The sequence below is a fragment of the Oncorhynchus masou genome, chromosome 3 (assembly GCF_036934945.1).
Source record: "Oncorhynchus masou masou isolate Uvic2021 chromosome 3, UVic_Omas_1.1, whole genome shotgun sequence".
NCBI lineage: Eukaryota > Metazoa > Chordata > Actinopteri > Salmoniformes > Salmonidae > Oncorhynchus > Oncorhynchus masou.
In genome coordinates, this window is record NC_088214.1 from 25,613,202 (window position 1) to 25,627,646 (window position 14,445).

Below are 14,445 nucleotides of genomic sequence, written 5' to 3' on the forward strand. Positions count from 1 at the left end.
TGACGAATTTCTCCCTGAGTCACAACACTGTAGTAAATGAGTCAATTATAAACACTTCAGGTGAGTAACAGCATCAAAGGGTGTCAGTGTTCCGATGAACCTGGAAATTAGACTTCTTGGACGAGAGTGGTGTAATCGTAATGAAATCAGCATGGTTGAGGTGGAGTTGGAAGAGTGAGATGCTGTCTGAGATAAGAGCAGACACACCTGAGACTAATAAGACATGTTCAGTCGTTAACCTGCACCAGGTGAGGCATCAGGTGTCATTCCAGAGCGCTTCCCTTTGAGAGAGGTGGTTCCGACCAGCAGCTGTGTAATCAAAGCCAGTTATTGGCCATGTTCCAGGGCATCTTTTTTGACGCTGTGCAGAAGACTGCAATATGCTATCATATGAAAGTGGTTTCCAGCTGCTGCTAGATCTGGTAGCCTGAGCAGTGCAATAAAGATGACCTGGAACCCCACCACTGTGTCCCAAAAGGCGGAGAGAGCCATTCGGGTGTACTGAACACATACAGTACAGTAACCAATGAATGGAGGACTCACTACGCCTATGCAAGGAACCTGAAGGGTTCACTGTCTAAACCGTGGAAGTTATTCATTTAATGAATTACCCTGGATTATAATTTCAAATTATTGTAAAAGAGGGTTCCAATTGCTACTTTGTTGCAAAACCGCATGCTTTTCTTTGCCTTGCGTGATCCAGCCCTGCGTGCTACAGTGCAGTAGGGGATAGAAGCATCCAAGCTCGCTTTAAAGAGGGAGGACATTCTCCTCTCTTCACAATGCACCATTTAGTCCTCATAATGAGTTTATCTTTGTGAGAAAGACAGCGAAACTAATACATACGTTGAGAGCTGCTCTACACAAATGGTCTATGAGTGGAACTCCTCACACTCACGGCCACACAGATAGACACGCACACCCACATCTTCATCCTTTTTTCCTCCTTCCCCTCCACTCATCACGCTCTCTTCCTTCACACATGAACAAGCGATCACTGTCCGGACACTACACAAACACACACATCCACAAACACACAGGCACACACAAACACACTCAAACAAGGATCTCCATGCTGCTATTGTGCACCAGCCTGCAGATTTGAGTATGTACAGTGTTTGTTGGCCATGGTTGAAACTGTGCCCCAATGTTTTAGGAGCAGCCACACTAGGTACAGTAGGAATAGTGAGATCACTACATTGACACATTTGTAGCAGCTCCTAGGAGAGAGAAAATACTGCGAGACACACATAAACCTCATCAAAATTCACTGTCAAAACGCGGCAAACAAGCACGCATTCAGGCAGGACCACAGCAGTTAATAAAATAGCTAAATCACAGCTCAGCGTTTGTGCATCCATCCAATGTAGGAAAGATGCATACAAACATCAGATTAATGTCCCTGTGTCACTCCATCAACTGAGTACTTTTTGGGTAGTGTAACTTTGAAAATTAAAATGTTTCACAAGTTTTAACATTATGTAATAAAGAGGTTAAATAAAGAGTTCAGTAAGTGCCTACTAAGTGCCAAATAATGTAACAGGGTTGACAGTAACAGCATTGACGATTTCATCTTAAATCAGCCAAACATTCCCTTGTGAGAGGAAGAATGGAAACTAGTTGTCTGTAACAGGGAGGGGCTTCACAAAACGAATTAAATTGTTAAAACATTTCCAGCCTGTCTATCTATGGGTAACAGAGTTGACGTGTTACGCTCAATCCTTTCAGTCCTTTCAATCACCCACAAAACCCAACACAAAACAGGCTACCTAAATATGGTTCCCAATCAGAGGCAAAGACTAACACCTGCCTCTGATTGAGAACCATATCTAGGTAGCCTGTTTTGTGTTGGGTTTTGTGGGTGATTGTTCCTGTCTCTGTGTTTGTTTTCACCAGATAGGCTGTTTAGGTTGTTTTGTTAGTTTGTTCATGTGTAGAGTCTTTATAAATTAAACATGAATAGAAACCACGCTGCATTTTGGTCCGCCTCTCCTTCACCGCAAGAAAACCGTTACAGAATCACCCACCACAACAGGACCAAGCGGCGTGGTGAAAAGCAGCAACAGCAGGAGAGGCAGCAATGTCTGGACTATACGACTTGGGAAGAGATAGACAGGTGGGCGGTCGACCCAGGGAGAGTGCCGGAGCCAGCCTGGGATTCGCTGGAGCAGTGTGAAGAGGGGAACAGGAGAATGGAGTTGGAGAAACAAGCACGGCGGCGCGGTAGGAAGCCCGAGAGTCAGCCCCTAAAATTTCTTGGGCGGGGAACACAGGAAGTATGGCGAAGCCAGGTAGGAGACCTGCGCCAACTTCCTGTGCTTACCGGAGGGCAGGCACCGTGTTATGGTGTGGAGCGCACGGTGTCCCCAGAGCGGGTGCATAGCCCAGTGCTGTACATACCAGCTCCGCATATCGGCCGGGCTAGAGTGAGCATTGAGCCAAGTGCCATGAAGCCGGCTCTACGCATCTGGTCTCCAGTGCGTCTCCTTGGGCCGGCTTACATGGCACCAGCCTTGCGCACGGTGTCCCCGGTTCGCCTGCATAGCCCAGTGCGGGCTATTCCACCTCGCCGCACTGGCAGGGCGACCGGGAGCATGCAACCAGGTAGGGTTGGGCAGGCTCGGTGCTCAAGAGCTCCAGTGCACCTGCACGGTCCGGTCTATCCAGTACCACCTCCACGCACCAGCCCTCCGGCGGCAGCTCCCCGCACCAGGCTTCCTGTGCGTGTCCTCGGCCCAGTACCACCAGTGCCAACACCACGCATCAGGCCTACAGTGCGCCTCGCCTGTCCAGCGCTGCCGGAGCCTTCCTCCTCTCCTGCGCTGCCGGAGTCTCCCGCCTGTTCAGCGCTGCCGGAGTCTCCCGCCTGTTCAGCGCTGCCGGAGCCTTCCTCTTCTCCTGCGCTGCCGGAGTCTCCCGCCTGTCCAGCGCTGCCGGAGCCTTCCTCCTCTCCAGCGCTGCCGGAGTCTCCCGCCAGAGCCCCTCAGCCCAGAGGCGCCAGAGCACCTCAGCCCAGAGGCGCCAGAGCCCCTATGCCCAGAGGCGCCAGAGCCCCTCTGCCCAGAGGCGCCAGAGCTTCCGCCCCTCTGTCCCGAGCTGCCAGAGCTTCCGCCCCTCTGTCCCGAGCTGCCAGAGCTTCCGCCCCTCTGTCCCGAGCTGCCAGAGCTTCCGCCCCTCTGTCCCGAGCTGCCAGAGCTTCCGCCCCTCTGTCCCGAGCTGCCCCTCTGTCCCGAGCTGCCCCTCTGTCCCGAGCTGCCCCTCTGTCCAGTGGGGTCATTTAGAAGGGTTGCCGTGGTTAGGAGGCCACGGAATCGGACAAGGTGGCGGACTAAGACTATGGTGAAGTGGGGGCCACGTCCAGCACCAGAGCCGCCACCGCGGACAGATGCCCACCCAGATCCTCCCCAATAGGTTCAGGTTTTGCGGCCGGAGTCCGCACCTTGGGGGGGGGGTACTGTTACACCCTGACCATAGTTTGCTTTGTATGTTTCTATGTTTTGTTTGGTCAGGGTGTGATCTGAGTGGGCATTCTATGTTACATGTCTAGTTTGTCTATTTCTATGTTTGGCCAGATATGGTTCTCAATCAGAGGCAGGTGTTAGTCATTGTCTCTGATTGGGAACCATATTTAGGTAGCCTGTTTGGTGTTGGGTTTTGTGGGTGATTGTTCCTGTCTCTGTGTTTGCACCAGATAGGGCTGTTTAGGTTTTCTCACGTTTATTGTTTTTGTTAGTCTATTCATGTATAGTTTTTCTTTATTAAAGAACCATGAATAGAAACCACGCTGCATTTTGGTCCGCCTCTCCTTCACCACAAGAAAACCGTTACAGGTTGACCATAAAGTGAGGGACTGATAAATTAATCACTAGATTTATTGAATTTTGCATGTGGTCTATATTAAAGTTAATTTCATTTAATATAAAAGGCTTTTAAAATTCGATATTGGTGCACAATTTATACCTAAAATATCAAAGGGGTACTCTTTTCGAAGAGTAGAACGACCTGCCTCTTTCTGAACTCAATCGCCACCTCCAAATCTTAATCTACTGTGCTGTATTTCATTTTATACCCCTCTTCCTTTAAAAGTTCTGCTTACCATATCAGTCTTTCTTCTCTTAAATCCTTTATGTTCTCTGATCCCCATTCAATCAATTAGGCTGTCTTTTCTCTCTTCTAATGAACCCGGAATTTAGACTGTTTCAGAAGCCTTTTCCCTCCTATATACATTTATTTTCATTCAAAGAGTTCTCTCTACCTCTAACTTTCCTTTGAAGGTAACTCCATTCATTACAATTATTCCCCCACAATTATTCCCCCACAATTATTCCCGCACAATAACAATATTTAGTAACAGCAACAGTAATTCATAATACAGGAACAATCTTTTCATGCCCATCCACCCACCCACTACCCCCCATCCCAACTCTTCCCTATGGTTGGGAGAAGAGCGGACAAATCAAAACATAAACATGAATAAAAATAAAACATAGAAAAATTAAAGCAAACAAAAAAAGAGAAATACAATTATTCAAGCATTAGTATTAAATAGGTTGTGACAGTACATTTTGTAGTATACATTTAGTGGTACAACATTCTATCTGCTACACATCATTGTCTTACCTCATCACATGATTAGGTTCTGGACTGCTACATCCCCCAGTCTGACTGCTACACTGCTACATCCCCCAGTCTGACTGCTACCCTAGACCCACTCCAATTTGCATACTGCTCAAACAGATCATGCAATCTCTATTGCACTCCACACTGCCCTTTCCCACCTGGATAAAGGAACACCTACATGAGAATGGTATTAATTGACTACAGCTCAGCGTTCGACACCATAGTGCCCTCAAAGCTCATCACTAAACTAAGGATCCTGGGACTAAACATCTCCCTCTGAAACTGGATTCTGGACTTCCTGACAGGCTGTCCCCAGTGAGGGTAGGTAGCAACACATCTGCCACGATGATCCTCAACACTGGAGCCCCTCAGGGATGCGTGTTCAGTCCCCTCCTGTACTCCCTGTTCACCCACGACTGCATGGCCAGGCATGACTCCAACACTATCATTAAGTTTGCAGATGACACAACGGCGGTAGGCCTGATCACTGACAAAGACGAGACAGCCTATAGGGAGGAGGTCAGAGACCTAACCGGGTGGTGCCAGAATAACAACCTATCCCTCAACGTAATCAAGACAAAGGAGATGATTGTGGACTACAGGAAAAGGAAGACAGAGAACACCCCCATTCTCATCGACTGGGCTGTAGTGGAGCAAGTTGAGAGCTTAAAGTTCCTTGGTGTCCACGTCACCAACAAACTAGAAGGGTCCAAACACACAAAGACGGTCGTAAAGAGGGCACAACAAAACCTATTCCCCCTCAGGAGATTGAAAAGATTTGGCATGGATCCTCAGATCCGCAAAAGGTTCTACAACTGAAACATCGAGAGCATCCTGACTGTTTGCATCACTGCCTGTTACGGCAACTGCTCTGCCTCTGACGGAAATGCACTAGAGGGTCGTGCGTACGGCCCAGTGCATCACTGGGGCTAAGATGCCTGCCATCCAGGACCTCTACACCAGGCGGTGTCAGAGGAAGGCCCCAAAATTGTCAACGACCACAGCCACCCCAGTCATAGACTATTCTCTCTGCTACCGCATGGCAAGCGGTACCGGAGCGCCAAGTCTAGGACCAAAAGGTTTCTCAACAGATTTTTCCCCCAAGCCATAAGACTCCTGAACAGGTAATCAAATGGCTACCCGGACTATTTGCATTGTGTCCCGACACCTCCCACACACCAACCCCCGCTACTGCTACTTTCTGTTTATCGTCTATGCATAGTCACTTTAACTATACCTACATGTACATATTACCTCAATTAGCCCGACTAACCGGTGCCCTGCACATTGACCTTGTACCAGTACCACCTGTATTATAGCCTCGCTACTGTTATTTTCACCGTCATTTTACTGTTTTCTTTTATATTTCTTTACTTATCTATTTTTTTACCTAATACCTTTTTTTAAACTTAAATTGCACTGTTGGTTAGGGCTTGTAAGTAATAGTTTCACTGTAAGGTCTACTATACCTGTTGTATTCGGCGCTCGTGACAAAAAAAACATTGATTAGATTTGATGTAAAGCTTCCCAGTTGAGTGCAACTTTGAGTGCAATTTCCTATTTAACATAAAGGAGCATAATTCTGCTTTATGCTCAGATTGAGTGTAAAAGCCTGAGAGACCCAGCTGTTTCTGCTGCATGGGGATTAGTGCTAGCTAGAGTCAGCCCTAGTCCCCACTTCCACATACAGCCAGGCCCTGTTATATTATATTCACTAAATCCCCCTCTGTCTGTCACGCAATCATCCCAAAAACCACAGCAGGTTTACTATAACACACAGCATTGCCTAACACACTGACAGTACAGAGTAACACACAAAGTGGGCCGAGGCCAGCAGCTTGGCAGGGGATCCCCGGCTTTATCCTACCATCCAAAACAACAGCATTGTTCGGAGGAGGGGGGGGTTATGTTAACACAAAATGCCCTCAGAAAGCCTCTCCCCCCCCTCACATTGCCATATTGTATTTCCCCCATATAACCGTAAAATGCATATTGATCCAGTAGTTCACACAGCAATAGAAGTACTGTACTCACCCACTTTCAGTCACTATATTGACAGATACTGTACGTATCAGCTAACCTCTTAACTGCCAACACTAGATGACTAACATAACTACACCCACCTACAGACCTTTGATCCGCTGCACTAGGTTCGTTCACAGGTGTTTCCGCACTGATTTGAATTGAAGAAGTTATTACAGTAGTATGAGTCACCTGAATAAAGTACTATTGGCCATTAGTTATGTCTACATCGCAGGAGGGTGGTGGCACCTTAATTGGGCAGGACGGGCGCGTGGTTATGGCTGGAGAGGAATTAGTGTTTGATACCATTAGGCGAGGTCAGTACAGGTGCAGGCGAGGTCAGTACAGGTGCATGAAAGCTGGGACCGAGAGACTGAAAAACAGCTTCTATCTCAAGGCCATCCGACTGTTAAACAGCCACCACTAACATTGAGTGGCTGCTGCCAACACACTGATTCAACTCCAGCCACTTTAATAATGGGAATTGATGGGAATTGATGTAAAATATATCACTAGCCACTTTAAACAATGCTACTTAATATAATGTTTACATACCCTACATTATTCATCTCATATGTATACGTATATACTGTACTCTACATCATCTACTGCATCTTTATGTAATACATGTATCACTAGCCACTTTAAACTATGCCACTTTGTTTACATACTCATCTCATATGTATATATATGTATATACTGTACTCGATACCATCTACTGCATCTTGCCTATGCCGCTCTGTACCATCATTCATATATCTTTATGTACATATTCTTTATCCCTTTACACTTGTGTGTGTATAAGGTAGTAGTTTTGGAATTGTTAGTTAGATTACTCGTTGGTTATTACTGCATTGTCGGAACTAGAAGCACAAGCATTTCGCTACACTTGCATTAACATCTGCTAACCATGTGTATGTGACAAATACATTTGATTGGATTTGATTTGAGAGGAATTAGTGGAATGGTATCAAATACACCAAACACATGGTTTGAAGCCATTCCATTTGCTCTGTTCCAGCAATTATTATGAGCTGTCCTCCCCTCAGCAGCCTCCAATGGTCTACATCTATACATCTACATTATACAAACCGAAACTGAACCGAAACCGCACTAATCACTCAGTACTAAGTGGTAGCCACGATTTATATAGGGGAAACACTGCAGACTCAGCGGACCATAACAGTGGACCATAACCGTGGACCATAACAGTGATATATAGCATCAGTGACAGAGCACAGTGAATGATCAGCACAGGTTCACTAGTCACTATCTCTCTGGCCAAATGGCCTTTTTAATATAAGTTTCCACCTTCTGTTTTACCTTTTGGGTTATTTAAACAGCAGATAATCTCTATAATTGCTGTGCTGTTATTTTAAAACTGGGATATGTCACTTTTAGGGACCTGACCAAATTCACATAAAAATGTCAGTTATGGATCTGTCATTTTCGTTGAAAGCAAGTCTAAGAAGCAGTAGATATTTTCTATGTGCGCTATTTCTATGGTTCCTGTTCCTAAATTTAGTTTTTGCGTCTTTTACTCTCGGTTTTGTACACAAGCTTCAATCAGCTGAAAATACAATATTTTTGCTTATGGAAAATATATATCACAGCGGTTTAGATAGTACAATGATTCTCTACACTATACTTGCTTGTATTGTCACATAAACTGACATTTTTGCAACCAGGAAATGGTGGAGCGATTTCCGCATTGTGCATCTTTAAGTGAAGGGGCTAGCTCTCTGACCCAACAGGCAGTTTAATGTCAGGGCATAAACAGTAGTCACCCAGTCAACCAGTTATGGTTAATCTATCTCTTATTTTGTGCTGGTTAATCTCAGATGATCCTTAAATTAGCAGGGTTTCCCAAACCCGGTCCTGGGGCCCCTCTGGGTGCACGTTTTGGTTTTTGCCCTAGCACAACACATCTGATTCAAATAACCAACTCATCATCAATATTTTATTACTTTAATCAGCTGTTTAGTGCTAGGGCAAAAACCAAAATGTGCACCCAAGGGGCCCCATAACCGAGTTTGGGAAACCATGCCTTAATGTGTTAAAAGTGTTGCCAGGTCTCCTAGTGTTCGTCATGAGTCTGCGTTTTTATGTCTCTCTCATGCATGATGGGCACCAGCTCTGGTTACTGCTGATATAATGCTTTGTCACCCTGTTTCATCCTCTCAGGGGAGACACACACAGTCCCTGAAAACAGTCACTCAGTCACTCAGTCAGAGCACAGTGGTGAGGTCTGTATTTACCACCAGTTTGTGAACACTCATCTAAATCGACACGCACGAGGAATGGTTGTGAGGAGTGTGTGTGACAGCCACCTGACTGTGCGTTGTCCCTGACCTTGTGGTCACTGACCTGGTCCTTTATGCATAGTGATGGGTTTTACTTTCTCATTCACACTCACATGTTCCTCTTGGCAATTACCAGTCCGAGTCTAGCTTTCACGTTAAAAACTCACAATCATGTTAGATTCATAACACTCATCATGACAAGAAGTTACAGTATTTCAAAATGTATCGCAATGTTACAACTCCTCTATTATTCACTGTGACACTAGCAATGACTGTTAAACAGCCATCACTAACATTGAGTGGCTGCTACCAACATATTGACTCATCTCTAGCCACTTTAATAATTACAATTTGGATGTAATAAATGTATCACTAGTCACTTTAAACCATGCCACTTTATATAATGTTTACATACTCTACACTACTCATCTCATATGTATATACTGTACTCTATACTATCTACTGCATCTTGCCTATGCCATTCGGCCATCGCTCATTCATATATTTTTATGTACTTATTCTTATTCATTCCTTTACACTTGTGTGTATAAGGTAGTTGTTGTGAAATTGTTCGATTAGTTGTTAGATATTACTGCATGGTTGGAACTAGAAGCACAAGCATTTTGCTACACCCGCATTAACATCTGCTAACCATGTGCATGTGACAAATAAAATTTGATTTGATTTGAGTAACAAGTGTGTAATCCACCTAACTAAACAAGTCCTCGACATCAAATCATCTAGGAAATATTTCTCCAAAGAACCCATCTTCAGACTGAGCCATAGTGACATCCAATGGGGATGACATCACATTATACTCATTTGGATTCTTCTCAAAGGCCCTGGCTCCCAGTCCTCCTCATACTGCACCCTCACATTGCCTCTAATGTTAAGCTCTCTGGTGTTGGGAGGCCAAGGCCACTGTGAAAGAGGAGGGCTGGTGTTCTCCTGGATCACAGTGGACAGCATTTCACAGTGGAGATGATGAGGATGGTTTATGACAGGAAAGCTAGACATCACAACAGATCAGCAGACCTTGACCTGACACCAAGACCATGCAGCGGACAAGGAAACCGCACGCCATGGCATACTGAGCTTCCCCCCACAACAAACATATAGTGTCACTCGGGATTTACCTCACTGTGCTCTCACAATGGGGGATCGTTTTACTGAAAATAGTTCCATCCCTTTCATGCAAAGCCAACTTCAATATCACTTGAGTGATTTTCCCTGTACCACACATCTCTACTCATAGTACCATAGCAATCTGTAAAGAATGACTGACTGGCAGTTATTTGCCTCTGCATTGCTTGTGAGCCTTGATGGACAGACACTGCTGTGCTGTCCAAGTCCCTCTGGCTCTGTCTCCCATAATCTGTGGAGGATTGCACTATAATCCCACCATTCCAGACGACTGAGAGAGAGAGAGAGATTTTCTTGTATGGCATACATTAGGCCAGGGATGGGCAACTGGCGGTCCGCGGGCCACATGGCCCCCCTTTTGAAGGCCCTCGGATTAATTTCCCCCACAAAAAATGTGGTTGTATTTCAGCAGTTTTACTCTTGTTATGTCAGTCACTGATAGTCAGTCAATTACCCATGTCAGCTAAAAAGTTTTATATCTCTAAATTAGTTTAGTGGCCAGCTATCTTAACTTGTTATTTTGGCCGGGGGGCCCCCATTGATGTTGTTGTTAGTCTCACTGAGTTCTCATATTAAAAACTACAAACATTTCTCTCCACCCTATGGTAAAATGTGTAGAATTGCAAGAAATCTGCTGTAAAACAGCACATGTTCCTCTCCAACCCATGGCAAAAATGAGTACACTTGTATGAAATGTATTATAAAATTGCAAAATCTTATCTCCGCCCCATGGCAAATGTTTAGAATTTCACAAAAAAAAGTCCATATTGTCTGTCTATCAAGGCCTATTTATCTACAGTATCTATCTAACAATGTGTATTTGTCTGTCTGTCAGTCTAAATAATCTTTGTTGTGTGACAAGACCAGTGTTTACCACTAGCGCTGGCTGTCGGCTACACAGCTGATTACAGACTCATTTTCAGCTGGGTATTTTTTCCAATTCAATTAACTAGGCTCTTTTAAACTTGCTAGTCAGAAAAAAGTCTGCCAAGCCCTCTCCCAATAGAATAAACAACATGCATCTTCTAGAGATCTACTGATAGGGCCGGCGCCTGTCAATCACAAACTGAGAGATGACAGGGAAACACTGCTGGCTTGACAGTCTTCTGTCTGTCCCACCTCTCGGTACAAGAGTGTGCAAATTTTTCATCAAGGCAAAGGGTGATTACTTTGATGGGCCTAAAATCTCAAATATATATTGATTTGTTTATCACTTTTTGGGTTACTACATGATTCATGTGTGTTTTTCATAGTTTTGATGTCTTCCCTATTATTCTACAATGTAGAAAATAGTAAAAAATAAAGAAAAACCCTTGAATGAGTAGATGTGTCCAAACTTTTGACTTGTACTGTATATCCTTGTCATTCATAAACATACAATGTAGTTAGTTATATGTCCATGGTATCGCATCGGGTCAAGTAAACTAAAGATCCCTTTTTTTATATTTGTTTAACCTTTATTTAACTAGGCAAGTCAGTTAAGAACAAATTCTTATTTACAATAACGGCCTACCAAAAGGCCTCCTGTGGGAAAGCATCTTCGACAGAGGGGATCAAGCTGATTCTATACCATTTTACAGAGAACAGTTCATGAAGAAGGCTTTTTCAAAGTGTTTTAGCAAGCGTCTATGACAAATCAGGACAGGTCGTTTCACTGAGCAGCCATTACGAACACAGGCTGTAAAACAGTGATCACTGAGGTCATTACAGAAAACACCAGACTGATACCTATCAGGATCATTTGTGAGGATAACAAATACGCCAGACAGTGACATTGAAGGGTTACTTCGGGATTTCGGCAATCTACTACCCCAGAGTCAGGTGAACTCATGGATACAATTTGTATGTCTCTGCAACAAGTACCAAGAAGTTAGAGGAAGTTTTAGTGGCATGCTAGCCGTTACCAAAGACTTCCAATCTTGCGCTAATGCTAGTTAGCAATTGCAATAATGCTAATTAGAAACTTCCTTCAAACTGCACGCAGACATAAAAATGGTATCCACAAGTTCATCTGACTCCAGGGAAGTAGATAACGGGCTTCCAGAAGTATCTCTTTAAAGTGAGTGACTCGTCAGTAGCCTACCAAACCACATTGGTAAGAGAGCCGTTCATTTGGCTCCCTCATTTGCATACTGGTAGGCTTTTTGGCAATAATCTGCAGATAAATAATGAAAACATTCCATAAAGATGGTGAATCCTCCTCACTAACAATAGGTAAGCTAGAGGAGAGAGGGGGGGGCATTGTGTGGTATTTGTGTTCTCTGTAGAGATGAGCCTTCCAGTGAGCAAAATTACGTTTCCGGACATTGAAAATACGTATTTTCCGAACGTTGAAAATACATATTTTATGGAAGCTGAAAATACATATTTTGAAAATAAGTATTTTCCGGACATTTAAAATGCATATTTTCCGGGCATTTAAAATGCATATTTTCCAGACGTTGAAAACGCATATTTTCCAGACGTTGAAAACGCATATTTTCTAGATGTTAAAAATACATATTTTACAGACGTTGAAAATACATATTTTACAGACGTTGAAAATACATATTTAACAGACGTTGAAAATACATATTTTACAGACGTTGAAAATACATATTTTATGGACAGTTTTTTTGTAATTGTTCTATGGCCAGATTTCAAACGTACATACATATACATACAGATATCCACATATCAATGAAGTAAGCATTATATTAATAATAACTGAAGATTGCAGTAGGCCATGGAATATGTATTATTCCTACCATATATATCACAAGCACTTTTGTTAGCTTTTTCAAAAGCTTAGGCAGTGATCTAAGTTCAGACCAACAGAAAAAAAACAGAACACTTCACCTACAATAACATTATCAGTAACAATTACAGAAAAGTTTTTCTTGCTATGGCTGTGGTATAGTATGTGTTTGTTTATGTACCATAGTTGAATGCACTGACTGTAAGTCGCTCTGAACAAGAGCAACTGCTAAAAGCCCAAAATGTAAATGTCAAAAGAAGCATGCATAAGCACACAAGCACTAGTACACGCATTCTACACGTACATTGTAATATTGTTGTATGGTGGTATTATACATTTTGTAATGTAGATATGTAGTAGTGTAATAATGCTAGAGGATGTATTGTTTTATATTTTGTTTTATATGTAATGTAAGTGCCTTAATGAGCAAATGAGGATCCCTAATAAATACAAAAACAAAAAGCACTTGCAAAGTATGCTGGGTATTATTCTAATGAGCTCCTTCCCCAAACAAGACCAAACTTGGTCAGGACTGGACCAAATCTGAAACAATGTTTGGGCCAAATCAAGTCCGCTGTGTGGACCAAGGGAGGTCCGGACAGGACCAAATCTAAACCAATCATACACGTCTATGTTCGCGTCCAAAATCAAGGCCAAGGCTGACGGACCAAATTTCAACGTCTTTTCAATGTCCATGGACTTCGGAATCGGACGGTGCTCACTGGGATTGTAGCATTGCACTCTTCATGCATCTATGGGTGTTATCTTGATGATTTATAATGTCGAAGCTGTATAATATCACATTTATGTAACGACGACCAATGTTTGCTCTGTTGGAGTGGACCCATCTGTGATGCGGTGGACACCTGTCTACAGTCAGCATCCCATAACTCAACTGCGGCAACATAACAAAGAAAATGATCTGCATTGGTCGTGGTGAGAGTGAATCAAACACGCCCACTGTGGATATGTAAACAACATCAATTTGGGTACAGAATGTGATAGTGTATGAACAATAAATATCGCGCATTACATTCATGGTCAACCAGACTAGGACTGCGTCTACTCTGCATATTGTGAGATTCTTGCTCCGTAAAAAACGTGTAACCATTCATCAATAATTACTACATCTCTGAGGCATAGAAAAATACACAAATACCTCCACCGAGATAATCACCTGAGCTGCAGTGTTCCCGTCAATTGTAATTATTCATAATTTTACTTACCCTATGTTTTCTCTTTTTTATATCCGTTTGTTAATTGTTGTCGTGAATGTCGCTGATCGAAGTCTGTTCTACCTTCTCGTACAGAGCACTTCACTGACAGCAGAAAATCAGCCCGCCTACTTCACCAAGCTCTGCCTATCACAGTCGAGAAATGCTGCCGTGTTTCGTTTGATTCTCTATTTTTGACGCAGAGATTGTCAGAGCGGCACATAATTCCCACACCGTTTCTGTGTAGATGCCGCCCACATATGTTGAAGGACAACTCAGCCGATGTGATTGTACAAAATTAACTATCATCCATTTCTCCATTCTTGAGACGAAATTTGGCCAATCATTTACAGTAGACAACAGTTCTATATACTGTATGGGCACAATACGCACTGATTGGCAATAT

The 14,445-nt window shown here is 43.5% G+C and overlaps 1 protein-coding gene across 1 annotated transcript in view; it reads right to left on the reverse strand.

The window, feature by feature from the left end:
• The window catches only part of LOC135513367 (microtubule-associated protein 4-like), a 72,603-nt gene extending 65,908 nt beyond the window's left edge, over window positions 1-6,695 (reverse strand). The window contains 1 exon segment of the mRNA XM_064936297.1: window positions 6,655-6,695. The gene's annotated coding sequence lies outside the window, so the exon portion shown is untranslated.
• Window positions 6,696-14,445: the final 7,750 nt, after the last annotated feature.